The 9,667-nt window shown below is 35.0% G+C and overlaps 1 long non-coding RNA gene across 1 annotated transcript in view; it reads left to right on the top strand.

The window, feature by feature from the left end:
• Nucleotides 1–332: 332 nt before the first annotated feature.
• Nucleotides 333–9,667, top strand: part of LOC106107479 — a gene marked incomplete at its 3' end in the record, with an annotated part of 26,774 nt that continues 17,439 nt past the window's right edge. Inside the window, 1 exon segment of the long non-coding RNA XR_001225871.1 lies at nucleotides 333–587. This is a non-coding gene — a long non-coding RNA (uncharacterized LOC106107479).

The raw sequence follows: 9,667 nt of genomic DNA, 5'->3' as shown, positions 1-9,667 counted from the left end.
ATTTGCAAAGATGTATTCTTATTACTTATGTATTACAAGTGATTATTACAGTTTTCTTTTTACTTTGTTTGGTACTAATAAGTGGAGTCATTAGTAAAGGAGACAAGATAATAAAAAAAATAATATTTAATATTACTTGACTACTTACTGACTGTATCCAACTTAGGTTTCGCTTCAAAGCCGAGAAAGTAGTAGTGTTTTTATATACAGCATAAATAAAAGTATAACACTTTTATGTTATTAAAATAATAATTGCATGTTAATTACGAGTATCAAAATATATAGAGCGTAGTATAAGGCACACATTTACCGACAAAGCCGTTCAACGAGGCACCTCACTAGCGACCATTCATTACGCGGGCTCCATTGCCTCCAACCGGCGCGAAGCAGACACCAAACTAAAATACAAATACGATATACGACTTTTCATCCATTTTTCTCCATTCCGACAGACAATTTTTCATCTCTGACAGCTGTCAGTTTTGCGCGCCATTTCCACGAACTTTTTGTTCTAATACTTTTTTTGTCTGTGTTGTTTTTTTGTGAATACTGCCGGGTTAATAAAGCCTTCCGGTGGATATTAAAAGGTGAGTTGCATTTGTTTATTTTTGTCGTTTGACTTTTACTGAAATTAAAATCAAACATTTATAGATTTATTTTTAACTGAGCTTAATCATATTGTTTGTTTGAACATTTGCACTAATTACTAATGATTCCTTAAATGTATAAAATTTGCTTTTATTGTGTTGGTTATAATATTTTTAACTCTAACTGAAAATACTAGATTTAAAAATAATAACGTCTAGTATCATAGATTAAATAAAGTTTCGGTCTAGGTAATATTTCTCTTACATCGTAAGTTTTAACAATGTTACTGAGAGGAACTGACCTATCGCGCAGTTTCCACGAAACTTTTCCAAATTGTAATGCAGCCGGAGCTCGAGAGAATAGTTTTTAAATTCTCATTTTTATAACTTTATTTTATACTTTGAAAAATTATTTCAATAATATAATGTAGACCTTAGATTGCTCATGTATTTTTTGCCACGTTTACGTTTTTATAAAAATTAGTTAAAACATCGGCAATATTTAAAAATAACCATGCTTCCTTCCTTCAAATGGACTCGGAATTGCTTGTTTCATTGATTATTATTTTACTTGTTAATGTTACTTATTTTAATGCAAATATAACTTACTAGCTTTCGCCTGCGACTCCGTCTGCGGGGAATTTAAAAAAAACGAAAGTATGTATCCTATGTTTTCTTCCAGACTATACTCTACATCTATGCCAAATTTCATCGAAATCCGTTCAGCAGTATAGGCTACAATCTCTAACAAACATCCATCCATCTAAACTTTTGCATTTATAATATTAGTATGATATACTAACATAACAAGTAATTAGTACAAAATTTACGGAGCTTCTAAAGCTCGTAAAATTAATGAAATACAGGTATCATATTATTAAATCGTCTGACATTTAACTTAAGTAGAACACGAGTAACTTTACACTAAGAAAATATTGCATTCCAAGTTAGAAGTAACGTTTAGATAGTACCAGACACAACATCCATAGTCAGCATAACTTCGATTCAAAAACTATTTAAGTTACTTTAATATTATGATTCATATCGAATATTAATTTCAATCGAAGTTAAATTGTCATGAAAAGTCCGTCGAAGTCCAACATTTATATACTTCATACTAAAATAAATGAGAAAGTTTAAATGGATGTATATTTGTTACAACAAACAAGATACGTCTATCTCAAAAACGACTTAATCTCGATGAAAGGATATGTGTGGTACAGTCCGTTTTAACATGTTCGCACGAAAGTCGGCTCACCCGGTGCAATACCACGACCACACAGAAGATAGGCGCAAAGAGGAAGCAATTCCGGGTATGATGAGAGTGGTGCTGGAGGTCCAATTTTAGTCCCTTTTTCCGTCCAATCCTTTTCTTATAAGGAAAGGATTGGATAGGAAAGTAGATTTGACGGTGGAGAAGACGCGTAGGAAGGGAAAACATCTTCTTTAAGTGTGTCTCCTCCTACGTCGATTTAGGGTACGCAACGCATATGCAATTGCGGATGTCTATAAGCAGCGGTTGCTTTGCCATTTTGGCGGATTTAGGTGGCCGCTTTCTCATTTGCCACCTTTTTACCACCACATAGGTCACTTATTTCATCTAAATCCGCGTAGATGTCACGGAAAAACACTAGTAACAAGATGGTTGAACTATTGTTTGTTACGCTACCGGAAATGCTTATGTACTCAAAAGGCGTATCTTATCAGTGAGCGTGGAAGCCTTCCCGGAACCCGTATAATTCAAACGGACAGGCCATTTACTCGTCCAAATGAGATAACGCACGCTTCGCTGAATAATCATTTTATGTCACTGACTCATCTTAATTGGGTATGAAATGTGTCGCAAGGTGAAGCAGCCAATGCCTACTAAGATATTGATTTTACACACATTGTTGGTATTTTTCACGACATACTACATGTTTATGATTTTTACTATACGAGTTATTTTTTAAGCTACAAAGAATCGATTTTCTTTTTTTGTGACAGAATGGCCACTGTTGCCTTGCCATATGCTTGAGGTGTCCGAGCGCAGATGCCGCTTAGTATAAACTTTAATCGATTATCGTTCCCTTCGTACTGTATATCATAAGTTGAATATTGGTGTACTAACAGGTACTTAACGTATATGCTTTATTTGTTTTATAATGTTAATTTGCAAAAGTACAATTTGCTACCATTTGCCTACGAATCAAAAATACTTTAGCAAGTAGCCTTTATGTTGTTTCAGACTATGTTCTACAGCTGTGTCAATTCATAAAGTAACGTCAAGCTATTTTGAACATATATGATAGGACTAGCTTTCGCCCGCGACTCCGTCCGCCTGGAATTAAAAAAATAAAAGCTGTGTAACCTATATGTTCATCCAGACTATCCTCTACGTCTATGCTAAATTTCATCGAAATCCTTTCAGCCGTTTAGGTTACAAACTCTAACATCCATCCATCTAAACTTTCGCATTTACAATATTAGTATGAAGTATGACTAAAAAATAAATGACATCTAATATTAATGAAAATAAGCGTTGTAACAAATGTTATAATTAACATTTAAAAACAAATTAAAACTGCATTTTAAGTAGGTCTATTTAATTCCAGGAGCTGATTTTTTATAGCATTTCAGACATGCAATTTAACAATAGACGAACGAAATAAAAACTCTCGATAATTGTTTCTTAATAACAGTCTATTACGTTTTGTGCTATACAGACGTAAAAAAAATAACTGAACCGTTCACCGCAATCTGTTACAAGAAGACAATGTAATCATGTACTTATTAGCCAATTGAGATTTCGCTTATCTATAATATTATTTCAGCTTCAAAAAGAATATCAATAGAAAAATCATCAAGTATTTTCAAAGATTTTAGATTATCATAAAAGTCGTTAAACACCTTAAATTATGCATCAGCAATAAAAAAATGTTTTCAACGTTTCCGGAACATAGAGTAAGCAAACGGCGCCATTGTGTTCTTGACCTATTAAAGTGATTGATAATTCAATCCATACAAGATGACTTATATCTGATAGAATAAGATACGTCTCCGAGAGACACGCGCGAGTCGGACGTGATCCAATAACACGCGCAAAGATTAGTTAAGCCTCGTTTTTTACCTAACATGTTAGGAAAATATTGAACATTTTTATGTTCAAAATACTTATTTATTGAATACAGATAAATAACACGGTACATTTACTTCCGTTTCAATTTTAAAAAAGTAATTCTGCAATTGATTTTAGTACATATTTTAAACTAATCTAGCGTATGGTAAATTTAATTCACAAATAAGTATATAAGTATTTAATAAAGTTATATTACATTGATGTAATAAAGCCAACGCGTTTTTCTTCCCAATACAATATCTGCCAAATTTAAAACAAAGAGATCCCGTTCGATCCCGAACACAAACACATCGAGAGTCGTATATCACAGCCGGGTCGCTGTAAATTATGCCAATAAAGTAAGTTTTAATTTCAACACCATTAACCTCTAAATTCTGCGATCAAACCCAACATTATGTATGTCCCTTAAAAATTCTAAACTTTAACAAAGTTTTGGTAGTAAAAAATTTAATTGACTATTTTAGGACTCTTTTTTTTGCCCGAGGTGAATGCTTTACGCTTACTCCGTGCCCAGGTAGCAACGCGGTAGTCATGTGGGACTCCCCCCATAATGGGGGGCATACCCACTAAACCCCTCTGTTCCTCCAACGCCTGAGGCCGGGGTTACGGGTACGCTTTCGCTTACGTCCGCAACCCCGGCCTGACTATTTCCGACCTAAGTTAACAACAAAGCACATGTTATAAACATAAGTTTTAAACAGAGAAATACTGAGCCTATTAATGTACCATAAATAAAAACATCTGCGATATCAAAAAAAAAAGAAACATCGAAATTTTAACAGGCGATAAGTACCGAACTGCGTAGTATTTCATAGTACCATGTTGTAGGCAATAACACAAGACATTCATCCCGACCTCGCTCCAATCCCGCGCAATAACAATGCACGGAGGTTCATCTGTACTGTCAAGGACGTCTGACGTTTAACCAGTCTTTTAAAAAATAATTTATACTATCATTGAACTAAAGCTCTACTCGTATATAGATAACTAGCTTTCGTCCTCGACTCCGTCCGCTTAAATAAAAAAAAAACAAAAGTGAGTAGCCTATATGTTCTTCTAGACTATCCTCTACATCTACACCTAATTTCATCGAAATCAGTTAAGCCTTTTAGGCTACAAACACTAAAAAACATCCATCCATCCATAGGCTACTTGCATTTTTTTAACTCCTCGCGGACGGAGTCGCGAGCGAAAGCTAGTTTTATATAAACACATCGAGATATATCATTTTCCTTTATGTGGTAAACTTTAATCTCGGGTTTCGTGGCCCCATGTGCGGATAAAGGTTGACACAAATGTACTGTTTTATCTGAAATTTAATTTATTGTCAAATTAATCTCTGAACATTTTACGATTGTTTTTAACGAAGTCATTCGAATCGAATACTTTACTGCAATATTTAACATTCAACAATATCATTATAAATTGCATATTAAAATAATGGGAGCGTAACATCTACATTGTTGATAAATACCCTGTTAAAAAAGTACATAAATTTTTTTAATAATAGTAAGGTGGCAAACGAGCAAGCGGCCACCTGAATCCACCGCAATGGAAAGCGATCGCTGCCCATAAACATCCCCCACTGCAGATTCGTTGCCTACCCTTATTGACGGAGGAGAAGACGCACATAAAGAGGACATTTCCCCTTCCTATGCTTTTCCACCGTTAAATCCACTTTTCCTTCCCATCCTTTCCTCTTAAGAAAAGGGTGTAAAGGGAAAGGGACTAAAATTAGGCCTCCGGCACCACACTCATCAGAAACGCGGAATTGCTTCCACTTCACGCCTGTTTTCTGTGTGGTCGTGGTATTACAACGGCCGGTGTAAAACCATGACGCGCCATTTGTCGCCCATTTGTGCGAAGATGTTAAAGCGGGCTCTACCACTGTTAAAACATCATCACCATGACCCTGACATATCCTCCATGTAATATCAGTACAACAGTTTTCATCCACCATATTAAATCATTCATCAAAAGAACTAATTAATCGCAATGTATTTCTTTGTATTTCGTTGGGAAAGGAATTGGCTCCTGTGAGGGCAACCTACTACAAGAGCCAAGACTTCCATAAAATGTACACAAAAGCGGCAATAAATAAATTATTATTTTTATTACTAGCATTCGCCCGTGACTCCGTCCGCATGGAATTAAAAAAAATTAGTAGCCTATGCTAAATTGCATCGAGATCTATTTAGATGTTGAGGCTACAAACTCTAACAAACATCCATCCATCCATCTAAACTTTTGCAATTATAATATTGGATTTTTTTTATTTTTAAAGTTATTTGGTCTCCATCTGGCCGGCTTTTATATTATAATTATAATTCCTCATTTCAGTCGTAATTCCCATCTTAATCATGTCACCAACTCCATCCATCTCTTCCTAGACTCCTTGCAAAACAATTCCAGTAAAAAAAAATCATCCATTAAGAAAACACATTTAAATATACAAATATAAGAAAACATACAATCACAGATCGAACATTAAAAGCCATTAGCATTCAGACTTACGTTAATAATTAGAAATCGCATAAATCTAAGTAATTTATAAACATTCAGCTATAAATCTGCGGAATTAAAGTGGACGCTAAGTTACTACTTAAGTTATAACTTAGAGCTGATTTCAAGATAAAGTTAGCTTTCTATAGGCTACGTTCAAAGGCCGACACTTTCTCGTACTTAGCCGTGGGACGTTTTAATGATGAGTATTGAATAGTTGACACATGCATAGAGTGCAAATGTATATTGTAAATGCACTGATCTGTTTAAATGGATAGGCGATTACTTGAAAATGACAGCTTTTGCTTCTTTCAACCTTAAAAGCCCTTTTTGATGTTACTGACAGTAAATTCTATACCTTCAATTCTTATTTTACCATCGATTAGACAGAGAGTACTACGTTTTAAAGCTTGTCTATTTATAGAGGTCAGTGTGTACACTATTGACAATTATCTTTTATTCTAAGAGAATGTTTTAAAACTTCAGGTTAGATACTGCATTGGCAAATACAAACCACTTATTAATATCTGTCAATATAAGAGCCGCTGTACAAGGACGGCTTCAAGCTGTCGGCTACAGCTTCAATTAGTTGAAATGCTGCAGAATTTTCAGTGACGAAAGTAAACTGCGGTCCGTGTACAGCTAACGTGTACTGCTACGACCGCCAGAAGCCGCTACACTAAGGCTGTCCGTGTATGTCCTTACCATTTTAATCTTATTTCTTATATGTATATTTTCACAATAACGACTACGTTTTCTCTTTGTCAAATGTACAATATATAGTCGTCAATATGCTGCATTTACTGTAGGACTCCATTACCGTAATACTTGAAGTAAAAGGAATTACTATCTCTATTATGACAAAGCATATATAAGAGATGGCTATATGCATTTATAAAATCGTGTACAATAAACATAAAGCTCGCTACACACGCTCAGTTTTATCTGGACACTCAGATCGTTAAGTAATTCTAAAAAAACTGGGATCTGTTCAGTTCAGTGTATAATCAGACGAACTGTCGCCCGCAAAATTAGTTAGCGTTGATTTTTTTTAAAGTCATCTATCACATTCCCCATGCATCTACCATCTACTAGCTATCTTTCAGTCAAATTCCTATCAAAATCGGACCACTCGTTAAGCCATTTTTGCAGCGCGGAATTAAAAAAAAAATAGCCTATAATATACCTATTCATATATATACCCTACAGTGAAAAATCGGCTCACCTGTATCGGAGATTATCCGGAACAAACGCGGCCTGTATACAGACAGACAGACAACATTTTCTTAAAGGCGATTTTCGTTATCAGCAACGTAAATCATCTTCCCAAAATCTGGAATTTTTCTGGGAAATAAAAATCAGACGCTCCAATTTTTTATATGTATGGATAGATCGAATATTAAATTTATCTGAACGATTCGACTGTTTAGATAAAACTGAGCGTGTGTAGCGGGCTTAAATTGTCAGCGCTTCAACTAATACTTTATACAAGGGATTTATTAAATCTATAAAATGTTGATACAGCTGTTTGTTTAAAGGTATGAGTAACAATTATTAACAGCTTTCTTTGTCGCGCCGAGCCAAGGTCGACAAACCGCAGTGATTCATTTTTATAGTTAATTCAAAGCTGCAATAAAATAACATTTTATGAAACATACCTAAAGAATTTAGTTGCATATTTTTATAACAGAAACCTTTGCGGTTTTTAGTTAACAATATGTTTTTTTATGAGCAGTAGGTTCAACAAAATGCTAACACATCCCCAGGCTTTATGTTTACAAAGGCATTGAAAACTTTATAAATGTTAAACAGAGTTCGTAATTATAAAATAAAAATCTAAACTAAAATAATCATTATTTTTTTAATTAGTAAGACTGAGATAAACTAAAATAAATCGATTTGAATCGATTCTGGTGTTAATTGAAGATAGACCATGGTAAAAGCCACATATAGTCCCTTTGAAAGTGTCGCATAAATCTCCCGCAAGGGGGCGCTTTGAGGAAGGTTTGTTAATCGATGTTAATTTGGGACGCGGTCAAAATCGATTTATCTGAAAAGAGAATCGGCCTCCGATAGTTACGTTGCCCAGTAAAAATAATGAGGGTTTCTTCCGGACTGCAAATGTAATGAAACATTTTATCGAGATTTATTTGTTAGATACTGATTAATTATAACGTACGAGCTGTTGCCCGCAACTTCATCCGCGTAGTATTAGAAAACATACGAATTAACTATATAAATTACAATTAGCTACGTATCCCGGGAACCGGACATTTCTCGGGAATGAAGCTTATCCCATGTGTACTCCAGACTTTGTTTTATATCTGTGCCAAATTTCAATAAGATATGTTGAACCGTTGCAGAATGACCGAGTAAACATTAAAAAACTGAATTAATGAATCCCACGGGAACCGTAACTATTCCCGGGATAAAAAGTAGCCTATGCGTTCTTCCCGACTATGCTCTAAATCTGTGCCAAATTTCATGGAGATCCGTTCAGCCCTTTAGGCTACAGACGCTAACAAACATCCATCCATTCATCTAAACTTTCGCTTTTATAATATTAGTACGATTCAAGGTCTATGAAATAAAGGAATAATAGTTTACGATTAACTTATACAAAATTCACTGTACCCCAAAATTTGAGTTGGACATTGTTCGCAAGTTCACGTTTCATCATATCATCATCGACATCAACAACATGAGCCTTTATCTGCTCATTGCAGGGCATAGACCTTCCCCAATACCTTCCACAGAATGCGGTCCAATAACCTTAATTAATTAAAATCTTGTCAAATTCCGCATCGGGCAGTAGAGTCAAGGTATCAAAGGATAAACGTATATTAAAACTGAAAAAACTATCTAAGTTATGCTTATCTTTACTATGCAGTGACAACTCTAATGTACAAAATATAAAAGTTTCTTTTATCTACTTACAAGTAACTTATCCCAGCTTGTGATAAGATCTAACAAAGACCTTAGACAAGTTTGCAGTGAACTTGTTTGTTTCCGCGATTATTTTAATAATATGCATGTTAAATAGACGTTTGTTCGTACCGCTGTATGTATGCAGTGACAGCTTTAATTAAGCTAATACCTAATATAGTATGTAAACAAACATATTTCTATACTAAGTGGTTATTTTCCATACTTTAGTATATTAAAAGTTAACACCTTTCTCGTAGACGGTTTTTTATATCATAAGGTGGCGAGCAAGCGGCCACCTGAATCCGCCCTAATGGCGAAGCGAACACTGCCCATAAACATTCGCAATAGCGAATGCATTGCTTGCCCTTAATCAACAGAGGAGACGCACATAAAGAGGATATTTTCCCTTCCTATGCATCTCCTCCACCGTCAAATTCACGTTCCCTTCCCATCTTTGGCTTATTAAAAAAGGGTTGAAAGGAAAAAGGACTTAAGATAGGCCTCCAGCACCGACTCGCTAGATGAAACGCGG

This window comes from Papilio polytes, unplaced genomic scaffold (assembly GCF_000836215.1).
Source record: "Papilio polytes unplaced genomic scaffold, Ppol_1.0 DF822067.1, whole genome shotgun sequence".
NCBI lineage: Eukaryota > Metazoa > Arthropoda > Insecta > Lepidoptera > Papilionidae > Papilio > Papilio polytes.
The sequence above is the reverse complement of the archived record's forward strand: the minus strand, read 5'-3'. Positions and strand labels throughout refer to the sequence as shown.